At 36.6% G+C, this 22,393-nt stretch overlaps 1 protein-coding gene across 2 annotated transcripts in view; it reads left to right on the top strand.

Annotated features, from left to right (window-relative positions):
* Positions 1-22,393, top strand: part of COMMD10 (COMM domain containing 10) — a 225,924-nt gene that overhangs the window by 111,196 nt on the left and 92,335 nt on the right. The window lies entirely within an intron of this gene.

Raw genomic sequence — 22,393 nt, 5'->3', positions numbered from 1 at the left:
CCAGATTTACTTCCAAACAACTCTAAAGTAACACCTCAAAAAGAATTGTGAAGCCAGAATGGCGGAGTAATGCAGGAACTCCCCTGAAGTCCCCCAGATTTACTTCCAAACAACTCTAAAGTAACACCTCAGAAAGAATTGTGGAGCCAGAATGGCGGAGTAATGCAGGAATTCCCCTGAAGTCCCCCAGATTTACTTCCAAACAACTCTAAAGTAACCCCTTAGAAAGAATTGTGGAGCAGCAGAACCAATAAAATGACAGAGTGAAGCAGTTTTTCTAGCCCCAAACAGCTGAGAAAGCTGGCAGGAAAGGTCTGCCTGGGCAAGGAAGCCATATTCCAACAAGCCAACAGCCAGACCCTGAGTCCCAGGACAAGCCAATGGCAAGGCAGTGAGGCCCTGTGTCTTTGTGTAAGAATTTGGGGACAGGAGCAGAGCCCAACTTTAACATAAAGTTAAAAGTCACTAACTGGGCTGGGGAAGTGAGCAAAAAACAAGAAAAGAACCTGCCCATAAAAAATGACTGTGGTGACAGGGAAAATCGAAACATAAGCTCAGAAGAGGACAACGGTGTCCAAATGCCTACATGCAAAGCATTAAAGAAAAATGTGAATTAGTCTCAGGCCCCAAAATAACTCTTGAAAGGGTTCAAAAAGGATTTTAAAACAAATAAGAGAGGTAGAAGAAAAAATTAGGAAAAGAAATGAGAGTGATACAAGAGAATTTTGGGAAAAGAGTCAATAGCTTGGTAAAGGAAGCACAAAAAAAGGGGAAAATATGTATAAAAATACACTGAAGAAAAAACTCCTTAAAAAGTAGAATTGGACGAATGTGAAATGAGGTAAAAAAGCTCATTGAAGAAAGTAATTCCCCTAGAAACTAGAATTGGGTAAGTGGAAGCTAATGACTCCATGAAACATTGAGACAATAAAATCAAGAGAATGAAAAAATAATGTCTTTTTGGAAAAAAACAACTGAAAAATAGATTCAGGAGGGATCATTTAAGAATTATTTTGGACTACCTGAAAACCATGTTCAAAAAAAGATCCTGGACATTATATTCCAAGAAATTGTCAAGGGAAACTGCCCTGATATTCTAGAACCAGAGGGTAAAATAGAAATGGAAAGAATCCACTGATCACCTCCTGAAAGAGATCTGAAAACAAAAACTCCCAGAAATATTGTAGATTAATTCCAGAGCTCCATTCAAGGAGAAAGTACTATAAGCAGCCAGAAAGATACAATTCAAATATTATGGAGCCACAGACAGGATTATACTGGATTTAGCTGCTTCTACATTAAAGGTTCAGAGAGTTTGAAATATGATGTTCTGGAGGGTGGGGGACCTAGGATTAAAACCAAGAAACACCAACCCAGTGAAACAATATAATCTTTCAGGGGGCAGGGAGGGGAGGATGAATATTCTGTGAAACAGAGGGCTTTCAAGCATTCCCGATGAAATGACCAGAACTGAACAGAATATTTGATTTTCAGATATAGGACTCAAGAGAAGTATAAAAAGGTAAACAGGAAAGAAAACACAAGGGATTCAATAAGGTGATACACAAGAAGATGATACTTGTAACTCTTAAGAACTAGGGAGGTTAGAAGGAGTATTGATAGACAGAAGGCATAGGCATATGTTGGCTATTGTTGGATAATATTTTTAACTCAATTACTTGACTTTTGGGCTTTTTGCCAAAGTAAGACGCTGCCACCAGACAGGGGAGCTTTCGTCCCAAACGCTGGGGTTTTCTCAGCTGCCGGAGGTATTAGATGGGTGACCTCTCTGAGGTCTCCACACTCTCTGGCAAGCTGGACACACACCCCAGGACCTCCACCCTAGACTGCAATCCAGATCCAAGGAGGTTAAAGCAAGAGCGATGACCCCTCAGACTGGTGCTTGATTCCCTCTACACTTTACAGGTCAGGAGCTGAAGCCGCCACATGGCACTGGCTGGCTGTGCCAGCGTCTCAGCGGCTTCTCGCCCCGGGGGGTAAAAGCCACACACTCCCACTTACTGGGTCCCAAAGTCCAGACTGCACTGACCTCTCACTTTGTCCTTTGCATCTATGTGTTGATAAATCTGGAAATGGCCACAGCTGCTGCTGATCTGGAGTCCCTCTGGCTGGCGTCTGGTTAGGCCCGCCCTGGGGCCAAAGCCTCGGTACTGTGCTGGCCGATTTCTGCCGGCCTGCTGGGCTGTCCTCAGTGGGAGGTTAGCTTCTCTGTGTCATTTTGTGGGTTCTGCAGCTCCAAAGTTTGTTTAGAGTCCCCTTTCTACATGGATTGGGGAAGGTGGAAGCCAGAACCACGGGAAGGTCATGCTTCTACTCTACCATCTTGGTTCCGCCCCCCAGGATGATATTTTTAAAAAGTCTCAAATTAAGGGTAAAACAAAAGAATTGCACTGAGAGAAGAGGGATGGGAAAAGTAGCATGGGATAAATTATCTTACATGAAGAAACATGAAACCTGTTACGATGAAGGGAAAGATGGTGGGAGTGGTGGTGGCAGGTAATGCTTGAACCTTGCTCTCATCACAAATGGCTCAAAGAGGAAATAACATATGTGCTCAGTTAGACATAGAAATCTATTTTACCATGTAGAGTAGGAGGGAAAGGGGATAAGAAGGGGGGGGAGAGTACTCATAGAAAGGAAGGCAGATTGGGAGAGTTGGGGGTCAGAAGCAAAACTCTTGTGAGGAGGGACAGGGTGAAAAGAGAAGGAAAAACAGGACAGAGGGAAATACATAGCAAAATTTAGCACTGTGTGAATGTGAATGGGCCAAACTCTCCCATCAAATGGAAGTGGATAGCAGAGTGGACTAAAAACCAGAACCCTACAATGTGTTGTTTACAAGAAACAGATATAGTAAAGGGAAGGGGCTAGAGCAGAATCTAATACGCTTCAGCCGAAGTAAAAAAAAGTAGAGATCGCAATCATGATATCAGACAAAGCAAAAGCAAAAGTAGATCTAATTGAAAAAGATAAGGAAAGAAACTCTGTTGTTCTTAATGAGTCATTCAGTCATGCCTGACTCTTTGTGACCCCATTTGAGATTTTCTTAACAAACATATTGAAGTGCTTTGCCATTTCCTTCTCCAGCTCATTTTACAGATGAGGAAATTGAGGCAAGAAAGGTTAAGTGACTTGCCCAGGGTTGTTCATCTAGTACGTGTCTGAGGCCAGATCTAAAGTCTTTCTGACTCCAGGCCCAACTTTCTATCCACTACACCACTTAGCCTGCCCTATAGGAAGAAAACTACATCTTGCTAAAAGGTACCATAGACAATGAAGTAATATCAATACTAAACATATATGCACCAAGTGGCATAGCATCCAAATTTTTAAAGAAGTTAAATGAGTTACAGAACAAATAGAAATAGACAATAAAACTGTGTTAGTGGGGGACCACAACTTTCTCCTCTGAGAACTAGATAATTTTAACCAAAAAATAAACAAAAAAGCAGCTAAAGAAGTGAATAGAATTTTAGATAAAGTTAGATATGATAGACCTCTGGAGAAAATTGGATGGGAATAGAAAGAAATATACCTTTTTTCTTAGTGGTGCATGGTACCTACACAAAAATTGACCATATATTAGGGCATAAAAACCTCACAATGAAAAACAGAAAAGCTTTTTAGATCATAATGCAATAAAAATTATATTCAATAAAGGGCCATGGAAAGATAGATTAACAATTAGTTGGAAACTAAGCTAATCCTAAAATATGAGTGGTTCAGAGAACAGATCATAGAAATAATCAATTATTTCATTAAAGAGAATGACACTAGTGAGACAGCATACCAAAATTTAAGGGATGCAGCCAAAACTGTACTTAGGGGAAAATTTATAGGTCTAAATGCTTACATCATTAAAATAGAGAAAAAACTCTGTCACTAATGAACTCTATGACTTTTGATGTGGGGGATTAATACTGTCATATTAGCCACAGTTTGAGAGTATAGGGGAAACCCAAAAGAAAGTTCAATTCCCAAGTATATTTTGATTTTCCTCTTACTGTCATTCAAAGATAGCGTATGTTTAAGAGGTGAATTCACCTTTATAGTCTACTCTCTCCCTTTGATTGATCTTATGAAGAAATCCTGATCTTGTATTTTCATCAGTATGTTGCCATGGAAATAACTAATGTCATAAATTTGGCATTCTGACTTCCCTTTAGCATCAGAAATGAGTAGATGACTATGGTTACCATCTGTTTTGAATTGTATAAAGGCCATTATAGGAAGCATACTTTCTTAAAACTGCCAAATGCCCTAATGGTTACATTATAAATATTTAATGGCAAAAGAAAAAATTATTAAAGGTAGAGATAGAAAAATTATATTACAAACAAAGCCTTATTTTAAATAATCAGGATAAATATGGAAAAGCTAATGATAAGAGATTTATAAGTACATTGGGTTTGGAAGATTTCTTGAAATACAACAGATATGCCTTTTAGTTGTTAAACATAAAAATAGTGAATTTCGAAATGGATTCAGAATGGGAGATGAGTATTATCTAATGTTATAACTAGAAAAGGTCTTGGGAATAATTTCTCAATCATTTTACTGATGAAAAAACAGGTCCAGAAATATTCATTGACCTGTCCAGAGTCATATAACTAATTAGTATCAGAACTCAGTTTTTCTACTGAATAAAATCATAATTTCCCAAAAGCCAAGATGGTCCTCACAGAATGTATTTGGTTAGGACTTAAATCAGGTGGGCTCTTTTATGATTTCAGATCCAGTAAGCTTTGGGGAGGGGAGGTCTACTTTCTTTCATTTTTTCTTTCAACTTTGGCACTTAAATATCTTGAATGTTTGGAAAAGGAAAAAAGCATCCTCACCTGGCATTTGAGGGAGGGAAAATTTAGCACTGTTATTTTTCCCCCATCAAAACTTTACATATTGATGTAAAGTAACCAAAGCAAAATTCATCTTTTGTTTATTCCCTTACTTGCCTTCCCTCTTATTCATTTGAAATTATCATATGAATTAAAATCATCTGAAATATTTTACAAAGAATGTGTGCAAAGATCTGTTTATTCTTAATAAGAGTTAAATTATGCCAAGCTCTATAATGGAGACATGTGTCTGGTCTCCATTAACATTTTATCGTACTGATTATGGACATCTGCTTAAATGCCTTCTGTTTGTTATGGAGGTATAAGATGTTAAAGAATAAATACATTCACCTAGTACTAGATTTTCCTGATGAGCTCCCATGTTCCCATAGCAATTTTAGTCACCACATGCTGTTTTACTGGAATAGTTGCTAGAGGATATTGCCTGATTTCTCTCTACTTCCCATGCTAAACCTTCTGTTTGTTTTGTGAATCTGGTAGTTAAAGGTGCATGATTAAACTTGCCTCATGACTAAACTCTGTTAGGTGCTTTTAAACCAGACAGTAATAAAAAGGCTTCCTAATGTGAAGATTTTCCTTTTTAGTTCATTATACGTAAATATCATAGAGAGTCATGACATCTGGTCAGTTTAAAACCTCAACTCTGACAAAAACCCTAAAATTTAAGAACTTTTCATTCACCAGAGAAATGAAAGTCATTAAAGAGAGTAGAGTGACTTCTAGCAGATTGAAGGAAAATTTTAAAAAAGAACTGAAAGCCAACAGAATTTCCATAGAAAATTAATTTCACCTTTTGTTATGGACTATTAACTGTAAAAGAATTATCTGTAACTTGTTTCCTTATAATGATAGAAACAGAAAACACATGAAAGTCTAATTCACAATATTGCCTAGAGTGGCATTTGGTGTTCTTGAATGTTTAGTGATATCAACATGTTCTTCCCACAAATATGTAGCATCAGAGTATTTGCTGACCTATTGGAAGAGATTCATATATATTCTGTTTCACTGGGCATCCTTCTCTCTCTGCTTCTCAGTACACTAAATAGTCTTAGTCTTGCCTTGTGAAAAGCAAAATTTAAAAACAAGCCCAATAGAAATGTCAAGTTTATTTGAAATAGAGTTTTTTCTTTCAAATTCATGAGGTTTACCGCATTCAGACAGGGGCTTGACTCAGGCAGACACTGTTAGTTCAGGTTTGGTGCCGGGATGAAATAAGGCACTCCTAAGGCTTTCATGGGAAGTCATTAAAGTATTTTAAGCTGCTAAAAGTTTTCCCCTTGTTGGAGTATCTTGATGTCCAAAATGTATAAGCTTTTTAAGGAACAAACTGAATAATTTTAAAAACCTTTAACATTGATTTACTAATGTCCTTTTTTCATATTATTGTCCACCAGCCTTCTTCTCTCATCCCTCCCAGCTGTGCCTAACAATTGTATCACTGGGTCAAAGGGTATTTTTATCACAGTTAGAAGCAGTAGTTTCAAGGTCCCTCCTGATTAGATATACACATGGACTGATTTGTCATTGCTTCCTAGCTCTGGAAATAAAATAGCCTACTTAGAGCTAAGAAAGGGGGGATATTCATGGTATTTTCTTTTGAAAAAATTATTTGTAAAATAAAATTAGATTAAAATTAAGACTTAAGCTATGAATGTCAATAACAACTGTGCTGAATCTGTTGCCAGAAACAAATTTCTCAGGTAGATTTCTGAATTAGAGAGAAACATCCTGACTACCTTAAGGGATTAGATGTGGTCTCCATTGAGAATCAGGAATATCAGCAGTACATGGGGCTAGCAGGTCGTCCTGGAGAAATAATCTCTCCTAAAGAATATTACTTTACAAAAATACAGTTTCCAAGCTTGATTTTTTGTCAATGCTTTTTATTATTGTGGACTTGAAAAACATCAGCAAACAAGGATAAAAATTTTGAAAAAATAAAATTTTACACATAAAAAAAGAACAAAAGAAGAAGACAGTCACTGTGTGTCAGAAATAAGACTTGAAATGATGTCCTCCTGGCTACAGAAGCAGATCTCTATCCACTGCCAGTTTACAGAAGTCTTATGAACTGACACTATTCTACCATGCAATGTATTTGAGAACACATTTTTAACATTTCCCCCATTTTGATTGTCTTCTTCTACATCTTGTTCTCAGCCAGCCTATCACATTTTTAAAGTAGATATTCCCAAACTGCTGCTCTCTCTCCAAGCTCTCAATGCCACCTCCAAAACCATGCCTGCCTCCAACCCTCAGCTCATAGAGCAGAATTCTGACATTTCTCTAAAATCAAGGCCACCTTTTCTGAGGATTTAGAACTGGAAGGGTCCTTAGGAATCATCTAATCCAACCTCTCATTTTATAGATGAGGAAACAGGCTTCAAGATATGGAGTGACTTGCCCAAATTCATAAAGTAGTAAATATATCCGATCTACTTTCCTAAGTACTCTCATCTCTATTTTATTCTCTACACAGCTGCTGCAGTGATTTTCTTAAGGCGTAGGTCTAAACCATGAATGAATGAATAATATTAAAAAGCATTATTACTTATTATGTGCAAAGTGCTGCATATACAAGTAGAAACCCAGGGTGTCCTTGCTCTGATTCAACTCACATTTTAATAGAATAGAGATTCTTAACCTTTTGGGGGTCATGGACTCCACTAGCAATCTGGTGAAGTCTCTACACTTCTTGTAATAATGTGTGTAAGTGTTCAAAATAAAATACATAAATTGAAAACAAAGCCAGTTATTTCAAAATATAGTTATCAGAAATTTTCTTTAAAAATCCAAGTTCATAGGTCCTACTTTAAGAACCCCAATAGGGAGAGATAGCACATATATAAGGTTTCAACTGAAAGTTAGATGCAAAGGCCCAGTAGACCCCTAGTGTCAAAGCAGATGGGGTAATGTATTTTCTTTAGTGTCATTTCCTTTGATAAACCATATCAGTTTGTAATGCTGAGACATTCTGCAGTGTCTAGGACTTTGTTGGTGAGTACTGCCTTTGTTGTGTGTTTATTGGCATTCGTGGCTGAAGAAGAAAGAACTATATAACACTTGCAGAGGCAGTTGCCAGGTTCCGTCTCCACAAGGGTTGAATGATGGCTAGGTGGGGAGGGGAAGAGTATATGGGGCTGGGATGGAAACAGAACCATTCGTTGCCCTTGGGCTTACCTGGTGTTGGCAGCCAGTCCTCTTTTAGTGGCAGTGCTGTGGATGGCAGGTTCCAGCCCTGGGGCTCTTAGGTTCAGGGTACTCAGCTGTAGGGAGTTAGTGGTCTCTCTGGTGTGGGCTTTGCTCAAAAAGCTATAGCGGTTCCCTGTTACCTCTGGGATGAAATAAAAACACCTTTTTTTGGTATTTAAACTTGACCTTCATAACCTGGCTTCAGTCTGCCTTTCTAACTCTTTTATGCCTTATTCATGTACATGTACTTTATAATCCACTTAACAAATGCTAGGCATTAATTGATTCTTCCTACAAAGCCAACACTCTTTCTGTGCTGCATACCCACATACCGTTCCTATTTCACATCTCAAAAAGCGCATATCTTTTTGCAAAGCCTAATAATACTTGTTCTCTTGTGCTCATTTGTTCCTACATCCTTTTGAGTGATTTCTCAATTTCTCTCTCTCTCATGCTTCAAAACTCTTCCAGGGGTTTTCCCTCATTTCCTCCTTGTCATGTTATTTATACAGATAAATGAAGTTAGTCCACTTATTTTTGGAATTAATGCCCCAGGGCTGACTTGCTTTGACTGGTACCTGAATGAATGCAAACTCGCCTACCTGACTACTGGCCCCACAGTAGACACCATCTTTCCACGTCCCACTTTGCCATCTGACTTGGGTTGTCTCCTCTATAAGAACATCAGCTCCTTGGGAGCAGGAGCTATCTTTTTGTGTCTGTCTCTCCAACACTTAGCACAGTGCCTGTCGCATACTAAGTACTTAACAGATGCTTTTCATCCATTCACTTATTTTCAGTCTTTCCCTTTTTACTAACTACTTCCTCACTACCTACAAAGTGCTCTGGTCTTTTTTATCCTTTGAAACGAAATGGAATGCAGCTATGTCCTCCAACTTTCTTCCTACACATCTCTAGCTTTTTACTGCCACACTCCTGGAGAGAGCCCTCCATACTTTGCCCCTCTACTTTTGAGTTGCCCTCTTATCACTTCACTGACATTGTTCTCTCAAAGCATATCAATGTCCCTTTGTGCCTTTTTTTAACCCTTTCTGTAGCATTTGACCCTCTCTTCCTAGACAATCTCCTCCCTTAACTTCTCCCATACTTTCTCCTTTCTTTTCCTATTTATTTGATTCCTTCTTAGCATATTTTGCTGTTGTTATTCACTTCTTATCTCCTAAGCTTGGATGTTCCTCAGAACTCTGCCCAGTTTTCTTTTCTGACCTCCCTACTTCTTCTTATCGATCCCTTTAGTTCCACATATTTCATTATCTTTTCTGCATCAGTGACTCCCAGATTTATATCTAGCCCTAATCTGTATTTCTGTATTAAAGAGGTTTGCTTGTAAAATAAATTTTGCATTGGGTCATTACCTCTTTTCTTAGACTCCAAACTACTAGGTATCTTTAATTATTTGAAATTAAACTTTTTTTCTTTTGTCAGACAGAAGATTGTTTTCTATTAATTAGTAGTAAAAACTGTTGGGCTGAAATGTCTAACTAAACACAGATGCCCAAAGTTTAAATAACAAACAAAACCAACTAGATAGAGTTCCACATAAGTATCTCTGTAACTGGAGGGGATGAAATCTATGACTAGAATGGGGCATACCTTATCCAAAAGTAACTAGATATGTCACAGCATATACTAAGTATACAATTAGCATGATCTACTAATAAGGCATACTCATATGAGATAATCTAGGAGCGAAAAAGGAGAAATATGGTGGAGAACATTTGGATAAAGATCAATAGAGGGACAAACAAAAACGATTTTGTCATTGGAGTGAGTACACTGTGTACTGCTTGGACAGAAAAAGGAAATAGGTGGGCAAGTCAGAAAACAGATACCAGAGGCATGATGTAGCAATGATGGCAGTTTTCAGTTACCTAAGCATCTGCTGGAGTTCTCTCTGCCAAAAGCAGGGCTACTAATAACTTCCTGATTTTCCATAATCATAATTTCATTCTTTAGAAGGTGGGAGAACGAACAAGGGAAAATGTTATATTAGAGCTGTTTCTTCCTGAGAAGGAGGAACTGTTTGCTGGGGTAGAAATTATAAAACCTTGGAAGAAAGTAACCATTTACTCCTAGAATTGTAATGAAGGAGAGAAATGCTTGGCATATTCTGACTTGAGTGCTAGATTTTAGAAAAGTAGATTGCAAAGGGTTTGGAAAGACAGGGATGGGCAAGATCCCAAACTCTCAAATTCCCCAGAGGAAATCAATTCAGGAAGGATGGGAAGTTCTCAGTAATAAAATTCTTTTTTGTTTGTTTGTTTTTTGGAGGGCAATTGGGGTTAAGTGACTTTCCCACAGTCACACGACTAGTAAATGTGTCTGAGGCCGGATTTGAACTCAGGTACTCTTGACTGCAGGGCCACTCCAGGCTACTCACTGCACCACCTATCCACCCTATCAGTAATAAAATTCTGAAGACACAATCAGATGAGGAAGAAAATGAGAATTGTCCAAAAAGACCAATGTGAATGTGCAAGGGAATTCCCCAGTAAGTGTGGATATTCTAAGGGTATATAAAAAAGGTAGAAGAAAGGGTGGGAAATAGAGAATGGATATGAAAAGTCTGGTATGGTCTTTCCAAAGAAGTCCTGGGTGTTAAAACTCAGAATGAGTGGAGACTAGTGAAAGAAGCTGAGAACAGTAAAAATGGGTGCTTCTAGCTCTCTTGGGGGGGAAAGAAAGGGAGGAAAGAAAGGATACTGATGCCACCTGGAAAGGACAGGATGATGATGAGTGACCACAGAAAGAAGAAGCTGTTTTATTCTTATTCTGCTTCTGTTTTGTTTCTCCTCTCAAGGAGAATGACCTTATATGATCAAAGACAACAAAAACAGAAAATGGGGGGTCGACAGGGAAGATAAGTAAGGAGATAGAAAAGAGCTCCTAGTTACCCTTGGTGACTTTATATCAGCAGACCCAGAAGAATTGCATGCTGAACCACCAGCAGTAACATAGGCATCTTTTGAAAAGGTGAAGAGATGTCGACTAGGTGGGATGTTAATGGGATATAAGATCTTCCCCACCTGTTAACAGGCCTCTGGTGAAGTCCATTAAGGGAAGCTTGCTTAGGGCAGGCTTGCTTGTAGGAAGGCTTTCACCCCTTTTGCTAATTTCTAATTAGGCCCTGAGTCGCCAGGGTTGTGATGCCTTCTGGCTCTGAGAAGTGTTTATATGCTTTGAGTCGGTATTTTGCTTTGGGGGTCGGTTATGAGAAGGATCTTGTGATTCCCTGGTCAAGATTCTGAGTGGCCACATGTTCACAGCTCCCGACTGCTCAGATGTAAAGAGTCTCTATCCAGGGATGTATGTAAAGTATATAGTTGATTCAGGCAGTCAGAGCCCTGTCTGTTGGTCTTTATTTTTCTGCTTGTATTTTCTCTGACGTTCAGGGTGCTGACTTTTCCCCTGAGCTAGTGAATGTAATTTAAAAAAAAAATTGTTGACCCCTTAAACAACTATCTTTCCGAGTAAAGCAGATCTAAGAACTTGTGCTAGCAGCCATCCTGGGTATGCCAGTGTGGTTGCTGCTACATACAGTTAGATGCATTTAAAACTGTTTGAATGACTGTATTTAAAAAGTAGTTGTTGATGAGTTGTTCTAAGTCAATTTGGCAGGAGGTATAGGAGCATACCCCAGGCATCTGGGCTTGGCCTTAGGCTATTTAAGTCTTTTTTTTCAATGACTTTACCAAAGATATATATATACACACATTTTTTCAATGACTTGACTAAAGATATATATATGTGCATATATATGCATCTATACATAAGATATATATGTATATTATATATGTAATGTATACACTATGTTTATCTAATTTGTAAATGACAGAGATTTATAGGGAAGGGAGAGCTAACACATTGGGAGACAGAGTCTGCCCTGGTCAGATCACATTGCTGTGTTCATTTTTGGACACAACAGTTTAAGAAAGGCAATGATAAACTAGAAAGTAGATAAAGGTGAGCAGTGAGGATGCCAAATGGCCCTGGATCCCTGTCATGTGGATAGTTGGAAGGAAGTAGAGATTTTTAGTCTGGAGAAGAGAAGATTTAAGGCAGACAGGTTAGTCATGTTTAAATATTTGAAGGGCTATCATTTGGAAGAGTGATTACCCTTGTTCTTATTGGTGCCAATGTTCAGAACCAGGAGCAGCGGGGGATGTTTAGATGATGTGAGGAAAATCTTCCTAACAGATAGAATTGACCAAAAGTGATATGGACTGCTTCTAGAGTTGGTAGGCTGGCCTTCATGGAGGCCTTCAAGCCGAGTTTGAATATTTACTTGTCTGGTATTCCTTTTGTATTTTTGGACTAGGAATTCCTTTTGGATGTGGGTTATATCGAATGGCCTCTGCCATCCTTTCCCTCTTTAAAATTCTGTGATTCTCATCTTTTAATTAATTGAAAGCCAGTAACAGTCAGCAGTCTAAAATTACATTACCAAATAGCATGTATTTTGGGGCGATTTGTTGGCAGTAATAACCCTCATCCCCTAATTACTCCCCTTTGTCATAAGCTCCAGATGTTTTTATACTGTACAACATAGGCATTAATTAAATAGCCATTTAATTAAACGGATCAAAAGAACTAAACAATTTCAATGTAAAAAGGCCAGGCACTTTTTCACAGTTGCTGCTTTTTACAACTAGTAGGGAAACTTATTTAATTATAACTTGAAATAAAGTAGCCTTACTAGAGTTGAAAACTGAAAAAGCAAGTGGAAAGTGAAAATTATAAACATCATTAGTTGTTAACTAAAATTAAAATAGTTAATGTTACTAGTGTCAGAAATAAAACTGTTGATAGATTTTAAAAAGTATTATATGCAGCAAAGTGAAAGAAGATAAATCTTGTTGGTTTTAGTTCTTAATTACTTTTCTGTAAAGTCTGATATTTAATAAACTGTTAACTGAACTACTTTAAAACTTTAAATATAGATAATACTAAGACAAGATTCTAAATTTTCAGGTAATCGAAATGTAAGTGCCAAAGTAGAATGTAAGCTTCTGGAAGGCAAGCAATCAATCATTATTTTTGTATGTTTGATCATTGTATTCTTTTTAAAAAATTTTTAAATTTTTTTAATTTTTCAAATGCTTTATTAATTTCTGATTTACATCATTCATTTCCACCAGATTTTGAATTACAAATTTTCTCCCCGTTTTTCCTCTACCCACTGCCCCAAAATAGCAGTCCCACAGGATATCCTCTCCTCCCATCTGCTCTCTCCCATATTTTCTTCCATACCCCTTTCAACTTTTCCAGTGGATCTCTTTGCCCCAGTGCCTGTATATCTTATTTCCCAATTGCATGTAAAATAGTATTAATAATAGTATTTATATATATTTGAATATTTGACTTTAAAACTTTGAATTCTAGATTCATTCCCTTCCTCCCTTGTCACCCACCCTTACTGGGAAGATAAGCAGTTCAGTATAGGTTATTCATGTGTGGCTAATGCAAAACAATAACATAGTAGATATATTGTAAAAGACTCACTATATTTCCCTCCCTCCTATCCCACCTCCCACTTGTTCTATTCTCTGCTTTGATCCTGTCCCTTTTCAAAAGTGGGTGCTTCCAACTTCCCTCCCCCCGCCCCAGCCTGCCCTCCCTTCCATCATCCCCCCTCTCATCTCCTTCCCCCCCGCTCTACTGGAGGGTGAGATACCCTATTTAACGTATTTCATTCCCTCCTCAAGTCAAATTCAATGGGAATAAGGTTGACCCATTCCCTTTTGCCTTCCTATTCTTCCCCTCCATTGTAACCATTTTCCTTTCCTCTTCTATATGAGATAGTTTGCCCCATTCTGTCGCTCCCCATCTCCTCTCATTATATTCCTCTCTCACCTCTTAATTTCACCTTTTAAGTATCATCCCTTCTTATTAAATTGGTCCTGTGCTCTCTATCTATGTATACCTGTAAACATATATATACACATTCACATATGTATTCATATGCCCATATACCCTCATATATAGACATGTATATATATTTCTATTCCCTTCAACTACTGAGAAAAGTTTCATAAGCTACAATTATTATTTTTCTATGTAGGAATGTAAATAGTTCAACTTACTCGTTGAGTTTAATTATATATTGATTTATTTGTTTTATTGAGAGAGAGACAAACACACAGAGATACAGAGAGAAAAAGAAACGGGGAGAGAGAGACAGACAGTATATGAACACACTCACAGACTAACTAAATTTCTATTCAAGGGCATATCTTAGTCTAGACAATAAGTACTCATTATCTACTTGGTTTTTCCTATTTGAATTGTAAGGTGGATCTTTTTTGAGTAGTTGTGACTCTCATTTAGGAGGCTCTGCAATCTTGAAGGGCTTGAGGCAGGCAGTAGAATTTCATTGGCCAAAAGGAGCATATGGAGAACCTTACCACTCAGTCTTCTATTTGTTCTCTATACTGAGCATCCTTTATGATAGTGACTTTAGTGAGCCACTGTCACCCCCTGTTTTAAATTGGTTTGACATTCATACTCAGAAGATCATTGAACAAAGTTATTTTTGTTACATTTGTCAAGAAATTTTGTATGATCTTGGCATATGCACAGGATGTACCTTGTTAAAATAGGCTGCATTTTGTTCTACTGAATCAAATGCTTTTTAAAATAGTCATCCAACAAGAAACACAGTGAGATCTTCTGTGCCTTTCAGTTGTGTGACTGTAAAGTTGTGGCCTCCCTATAGAATATCATTTTGGTAACCTGCCTGTCTCATATTTCTGAGTTTCCTTTATTCTGCTGCATTACACACACTTAACTGTTAGTGTTTCCCAAGGCTCTGTTCTTGGCTCTCTTCTCTTTTCATTCTTAACTCTAGCTTGGTGATCTCATTAGCTCTCCTGAATTCGATTATCATTTCTATGCAATGATTCCCAAGTCTATATATCTAGTCTTAGTCTCTCTTACAAGATCTAATTTCAAATCAGCCCTTAGCTGTTAGACCAGACCTGCACAACATATGACCTGCAGGCTGCTTGCAGCCCACCAAAGGATTTCTGGTGGCCTATGATAAATGTAGAGGATATTAAAAAAAAGTGATGCTGTAGCTAGTCTTTGTCCATGCTCCGCTTAACCTGCCGTCCACTAGTCATTATTGTGGGTTACTACTGCACACTCTCCTGTTTGTCTTGTGACCCACAACCAACCATCGTCAATCTGTCTTGAGTCTCAGAGGAGTAATTTTTTTTCTTGTATCTTTTTGCTGTGTTTTCAGTTATTAATAAATGTAAATAGTAGGAGAACCTGAAAAATGTGTCAGAACTTGAACCACTTAGCAAAGTACTTTTTAAAAAAATGTTAATGTGATTTTTATGATAAATAAAAATCTTAAGTAATAAGTGTGATTAATTGAAATTTCCCATTTTCAAAAATATGATTTATTTGCAAAGTAGTTTAATGATTAATTATACCTTTATTTGGAAAGTGAGCAGCTAAAGCCTATCTGCAGCCCGGAAAAGGTTAGCCTATTTTAATTTTACCTACTATCAAGTTGTGCAGGTTGGCATTAGACATTTTGAGGTTGCTGTCCTGGAGGCATCTCGCACTCAGCATCCAAAGCAGAACTCATTATCTTTCCTCTCTAAATCTCATCTCTTCTCAATTTACCTGCTACTGTTGAGAGCACCGCCATCCTCCCAGTAACTCATACTTAAAATCTTGGTGTCATCTTTGACTCCTTACTTTTTTTTTTCACCCCACATTTCTAGTCTTTGCCTCATCTTGTTGTTTCTACTTTCCCAACATGTCTCTCATTTCCCTTATCTCCATTCACGTGGTCATTGCCCTGTTTCAACCGATCCTGTTACCAGGACTATTGCAGTAGCCTTCTAATGGGTGTTCATGCCTCAAATTTCTCCCCTCATCCTTCCCACAGCTACTGAAGTTATTTTTTCTGAAGAGATAAAACATTCATATTACTTAAGGATCAGATCTGAAGTCCTTTGGTATTCAGGGCTTTTCGCAAATTAGCCACTTTCTACCTTTCAGGTTTTCTCACACTTTCTTCTACACACTTTACAACCTAGCCATATTGGCCTATTTGCAGTTCATTGTAAAAGATGCTCTATCTGTCATCTCTGTACCTCTGTATAGACTATCTTCCAGGCATAGAATTATCTGACTCATTACCTCTGCTTCTCAGCTTCTGCTGGACCACCTCTCTGACTGAAAGAATATAATCTTAGTAAGTAAGGAGCTTGCAGTTGGGGGTACTGGGAAAGGCCTCCTAAAGGGAGGTGGCCTTCACATTTCAGTGAAGTTTTAGAAGAAACTGGGGATATCAGGAATCTGCCCAACGCTTTAGTCTTACATCATTCATACAAAAAAAGGAATTTATATGTTTATTAATTTTTATAATTTAATTAAGCATATTCTTCAATATCCAGTCAATGTTTAAGTTAGAAATGTTGAAATTTTCTGGTATTAAATTTTCTGTTTTAGCATTAAATCAGTACAGCTTGATGCTTCTTTTTATCAACACCATTGTGTGGAGAAAGTTACAAAGAAAAAGGTGAAAATTCAACGGAAGTCCCTTTGATTCAAGTTTATCATCTGTTTTAGCTTCTTACCTTTCTGTTGCACTTCTCTCTCCAATAGCTGAAACTGTAGCCCTCTTAATTCTGACCAGTTTAACAATTTTTTCAAAAGGTCTTGTGAGTCCTAGCTATCTATGGGAAAAAAAGCTCTTTTCTTTCTTATGAAAGCTGCATTGGGTTTTCACTTTGGATTTTTCTTTTGGAATTTTATTTCTACTTTAGGTTTGTGTAATCTTTGCTGTTTTTTATCCATTGAATTTCTTTTATAATTCATTTGTATTCACTGTCATTTACAGAGATTAATTGAATGTTTTTCTTAGGACTTGGTTTAAATTCATGTATTTCATGTACAAAAGTTTGCAGAAAATCTGGTTTTTAATTGATTTTTAATTAATTGTTTTGGCCAAGATCTTAAAGCATTTTCCTCTCATAAAAATTGGTGATGTTACATAATTAAAATGATATAATCTTGTAGTAACTGAATTAATTTTTATATTAATGCATTGAATTTAATTTTAGTTTGAGTCATATCAGTGCTTTGTAAAATTTTTAGATTTTCATAGGGAGTTTTGTAAGAAAATTAATGGTATCACTACATTAAAGAGCTCATAAAAAAAGAAGTCTTTCATTACTATTTCAGGGTCTCTCAGAGGCATCTATCAGTTTTTTCCCCTAATAATGTGTTTCTCTGTCACTATGCAGCTATTTTTCACTCATACCAGTTTTTACAATACTCTTATTCCTAAAACTTATTAATAATACCTTACATTTGCCTGTATCTGATCCTTATTGTCATCTAAAATTTTTTTTAGCTTTAAAAAAACACCACTTGATCCTATATCTTATCTATAAAGTGAATAGATCCTTTGTTGAGGCAATTTTGTAATTAATTTTAAAACCTAAATAAAGAAGACAGAAGATTTTTAACTTTAACTTGCCCTGCAGAAGATCCCAAGGAAGACAAATATGAATGTTGCCATATTTGGTGTCCTAAGTACATGATTATTTTTCTTAGCATCTTGCACTTTATAAATAATGTTACTTGAAATTGTCATCCATTCAACTGAATAAGAAAAAATACCATAACTACTGAGTAGGTAAAAGAGTATGTACAGTTTAATAGCTTTGGGGGAGTAGTTTCAAATTGCTTTCTAGAATGACGGGATCAGTTTACAACTTCACTGTGGACATAAGTGTACATGTTTTCCCACAGCTTTTCCAGCATTTATCATTTTTCCTTTTATAAACTTGGTCAATCCGAGGAGTGTGAAGTGGCGCTTCAGAATTATTTTAATTTGTATTTCTTTAATTATTAGTGATTTAGAACATTCTTATATGACTATAGGTACCTTGAATTTCTTCCTCTGAAAACTGTCTGCTCATGTCATTTGACAATTAATGAATTAGGAATGACTTTTATTCTTATAATTTTGAATCAGTTCCATATATATCTTGGAAATTAAACTTTTATCAGAGAAACCTGCTGCAAAGATTCCCTTCACCATGTACTTACTTCTTTTTAAATTTTACCAGTATTTTTTTTTATTTTATGTAATCATAATTGTCCTTTTTACTCCTGTATTCTTCTTCCCCGTTCTAGATTTGAGAAATAATTTCTTCTTTAATCCTCTTATTTGTATATGATGTACACTTTATATATTAATTATGTACCTACTTGGAACTTATGTTGGTATATACTCTGAGATGTCAGTCTATATCTGATTTCTGCCAGATTGCTTTATAATTTTCCTCACAGTTTTTATTGAATAATGAATTCTTGCCTTGGTAGCTAGTAGGCTACTGTGCTCATTTGCTAATATATATTGTGTACCTAATCTGTTCTACCTATCAATGTCTATATCAAATTGTTTTCTTAATTATTCTTTGTTGTGTAGTTTGAGATCTGGAACTTCTGGGCCCCTTTCCTTCCCATTTAAAAAAATTATTTCCTTTGAGATTCTTAATCTTTTGTTCCTCCAAATGAATTTTGTTATTGTTTTTACAATTCTATAAAGTTTAACTGGTATGATACTGAGTCAATACATCTATTGAGGTAGTATTGCCGTTTTTATTATATTGGCCCAGTCTACTCATGATCAGTTAATATTTCTAAAGTTATTTAAATTTATCTTTATTTGTATAAATAGAATTTTACAGTTGTATTCGTATAGCTTGTGTGTGACTTGAAAGATCAATTCCCAAGTATTTTATACTTTCTATATTATTTATATTTTCCATAGTTATTTCAAGTGTTATCGTATCTTTTCCTACTGGATTTTGTTGATAATACACAGAAATGTTGAGGATTTGTGTGGGTTAATTTTTTCCTATACCTTTGCTGCAATTATTCATTATTTCATCTATCTTTTTAGTTGACTCTCTAGGGTCTCATTATATCATCAGGAAAAAGTAATAAATTAATGTTTATTCTCCCTTTTTTAAAAAATCATTATAACTTGTATTTCTAGTGCTGTTTTGAATAGTAATGGTGATAATGTGTCTTATGGTCAGGGGCGGCCAGGCTTTACCCTCTCAGGTACTTCTGCGCATTCGGGATGCGGACCAGCCGCATTCTGGTCCAAGACTGGAGTCACGAGCCAGGAGAGGCAAAGAGTAGCAAGGCTTTATTAGGCAGCTTCTTTGAGCAATCACCTCCTAACTCTTAACTCCTCCTTGAGCTTCCCCACTTTCATTCCCCTTCTGCGCCCCCTTCTCCCGAGGCAGAAATTCCCAGGCGCCAAGTCTGAGCTAAACCCAAGGACACAAGTCGGGAGGTAACGGAGCTCTAGTCCCGGACCAGAGCATCCCTCACAGAATGTCTGAGTCTCCTCACAGTGTTTGTACAGCAAGGTCAGCATGCCCTTATCACTGCAAAGTCAGCATATTCCAGGGGAGCTGCACGTAAGCCCCCCCTAACAATAATGGGCATCCTTGCTTTTACCCCTGATCATATTGGAAAGGCATTTAGTTGATCCCCAATGTAGATATTGCTGGCTTTTCTTTTTAGATAGATACCATTTATCATACTAATGAAAATCTCTTTATTCCTTTGCTTACTGGTGGTTTTTTTTTTTGTCATGGTGTTGTAATCTTTTCAGAAGTCTTTTCTTTATCTAATGACATAATCCTAGGATTTTTTGTGGTTTTGTTATTAATATGATCAATTATGTTAATAGCTTTTAAAATATTTAACCTTCTCTTCATTCTTAGTATAAAACTAACCTGATCACACTGTATATTTTTTATGATATGTTCTGTAGTTTCCTTGCTATTATTTTATTTAAAATTTTTGCATTGATATTCATTAGGGATATTGGTCTATAGTTTCCATTGTCTATTTTTACTCTCCCTAGTTTAGGTATCAAGACCATATTTAGATTATTTAAGGAATTTGGTAGGATATTTTTCATTTTTTCCTTACATATTTTATGTAATATTGAAATTAATGCTTTTTTAAATAAATGTTTCATAGAATTCGCTGCAAATTCTTCTGGTAACAGAATTTTTTTCTTTAGGAGTTCATCTATAGCTTGTTCAATTTCTTTTTCTGAATTTTGGTTTAATCCTTTATTTTCTTGGCGTGTTGTTCAAGGCATTTTATATTTTTGTAATATCTGTCCATTTCATTTGGATTGTTAGTTTTATTGGCATATAATTTAGCAAAATAGTTTCTGACAATTTCTTTTATTTCTTCATTGGTTGTGAATCTATTTTTTTTTGCATTTGATACTGGTAATCTGGTTCTTTTAAAAAATCAAGTTTGGTAATACTTTAATTTATTGATCTCCCTACCTCCCCCAAACAGCTCCTAGTTTTATCTGTTTCATTAATTTTGTTTTACTTTCACTTTGTCAATCTCATCTTTGTGTTTTAACATTTTTATTTTGGTGTTTAATTGGGCGTTTTAAATTTCTTTTGTAGTTTCTTTTAGTTGCAAACTCTACTTATCTATTTATTGATGAAAGTTATTTAAACATATACATTTTCCCTAAGAAGTGCCTTGTTTACATCCCAAAAATGTTGATATTTTTTCTTATTGTTGCCATTTTAATGAAATTATCCATTGCTTCTATAACTTGTGTTTTGATTCAACCATTCTTTTTTTTTTTAAATCAAATGCTTTATTAACTTCTAGTTTACATCATTCTTTTCCGCAGGATTTTGAGTTGCAAATTTTCTCCCCGTTTTTCCCCTACCCACCACCCCAAAATAAGGATCTCACTGGATAACCCCTCCTCCAATCTGCTCTCACCCATATCTTCTCCCATACCCCCTCCGACTTACCAGTAGGGCATGGTGGATCTCTATGCCCCAGTGCCTGTATGTCTTATTTCCCGGTTACAGGTAAAATAATATTAATAATAGTATATATATATGCATATATATATATATTTTAAACATTTGATTTTAAAACTTTGAATTCCAGATTTATTCCCTTCCTCCCTTGTCACTCATCCTTACTGGGAAGATAAGCAGTTCAGTATAGGTTGTACATGTGTAGCTATGCAAAACATTACCATAGTAGATATATTGTAAAAGACTGACTATATTTCCCTCCCTCCTATCCCACCCTCCTACTTGTTCTATTCTCTACTTTGATCCTGTCCCTTTTCAAAAGTGGGTGCTTCCAACTTCCCTCCCCCCCCAGCCTGCCCTCCCCTCTAATCTCCTTCCCCCCACTCTCCTGTAGGATGAGAGACCATATTTAGTGTGTATGTCATTACCTCCCTAAGCCAAATTCAATGAGAATGAGGTTTTGCCTTTTTGCCTTCTTGTTCTTCCCCTCCATTGTGACCATTTTCCCTTGCCTCTTCTATATGAGATAGTTTACCCCCATTCTGTCTCTCCCCATCTCTTCTCATTATATTCCTCTCTCACCTCTTAATTTCACTTTTTAAGTATCATCCCTTCCTGTTAAATTGGTCCTGTGCCCTCTATGTATACCTGTAAACATATAAACACACATTCACATATGGATTCATATGCCCATACACCCTCCTATATAGAGATATATATGCACACACACACACATATACACACACATTTCTATTCCCTTCAACTATTCTCATACTGAGAAAAGTTTCATAAGTTACAACTATTGTTTTTCCATGTAGGGATGTAAATAGTTCATTATAATTTCTTTTCCCTGTTTACCTTCTCATGCTTCTCTTGCTTCTTGTATCTGAATGCCAAATTTTCTATTCAAATCTGTTTTTTTTCATCAAGAATGCTTGAAAGTCCTCTATTCCACTGAATGACCACATTTTCCTCTGAAACATGATACTCAGTTTTGTGGAGTAGGTGACTCTATGTTTTAATCCCAGCTCCTTTAACCTGTGGAATATCATATTCCAAGCCCTTCGATCCCTCAGTGTGGAATCTGCCAGATCCTGTGTTATCCTGATTGTGTTTCCACAATATTCAAATTGTTTCTTCCTGGCTGCCTGTAATATTTTCTCCTTGATCTGGGAATTCTGGAACCTGGCTATAATATTCCTAGGAGTTTTCTTTTGGGGATCTTTTTCAGGAGGTGCTTGATGGATTCTTTCAACCTCTGTTTTGCCCTCTGGTACTAAAACATCAGGGCAGTTTTCCTTGAGAACTTCTTGAATGATGATTTCTGGGTTCTTTTTTTTTGATCATGGCTTTCAGGTGGTCCAATTATTTTTAAATCCTCTCTCCTGGATCTATTTTCCAGGTCAGTGGTTTTCCCAATGAGATATTTCACATTGCCTT

Source organism: Petaurus breviceps, unplaced genomic scaffold, assembly GCF_028583685.1.
Source record: "Petaurus breviceps papuanus isolate PSGF00001 unplaced genomic scaffold, PetGlider_PUasm1.0 183, whole genome shotgun sequence".
NCBI lineage: Eukaryota > Metazoa > Chordata > Mammalia > Diprotodontia > Petauridae > Petaurus > Petaurus breviceps.
This window is presented reverse-complemented; position numbering and strand designations above follow the sequence as displayed.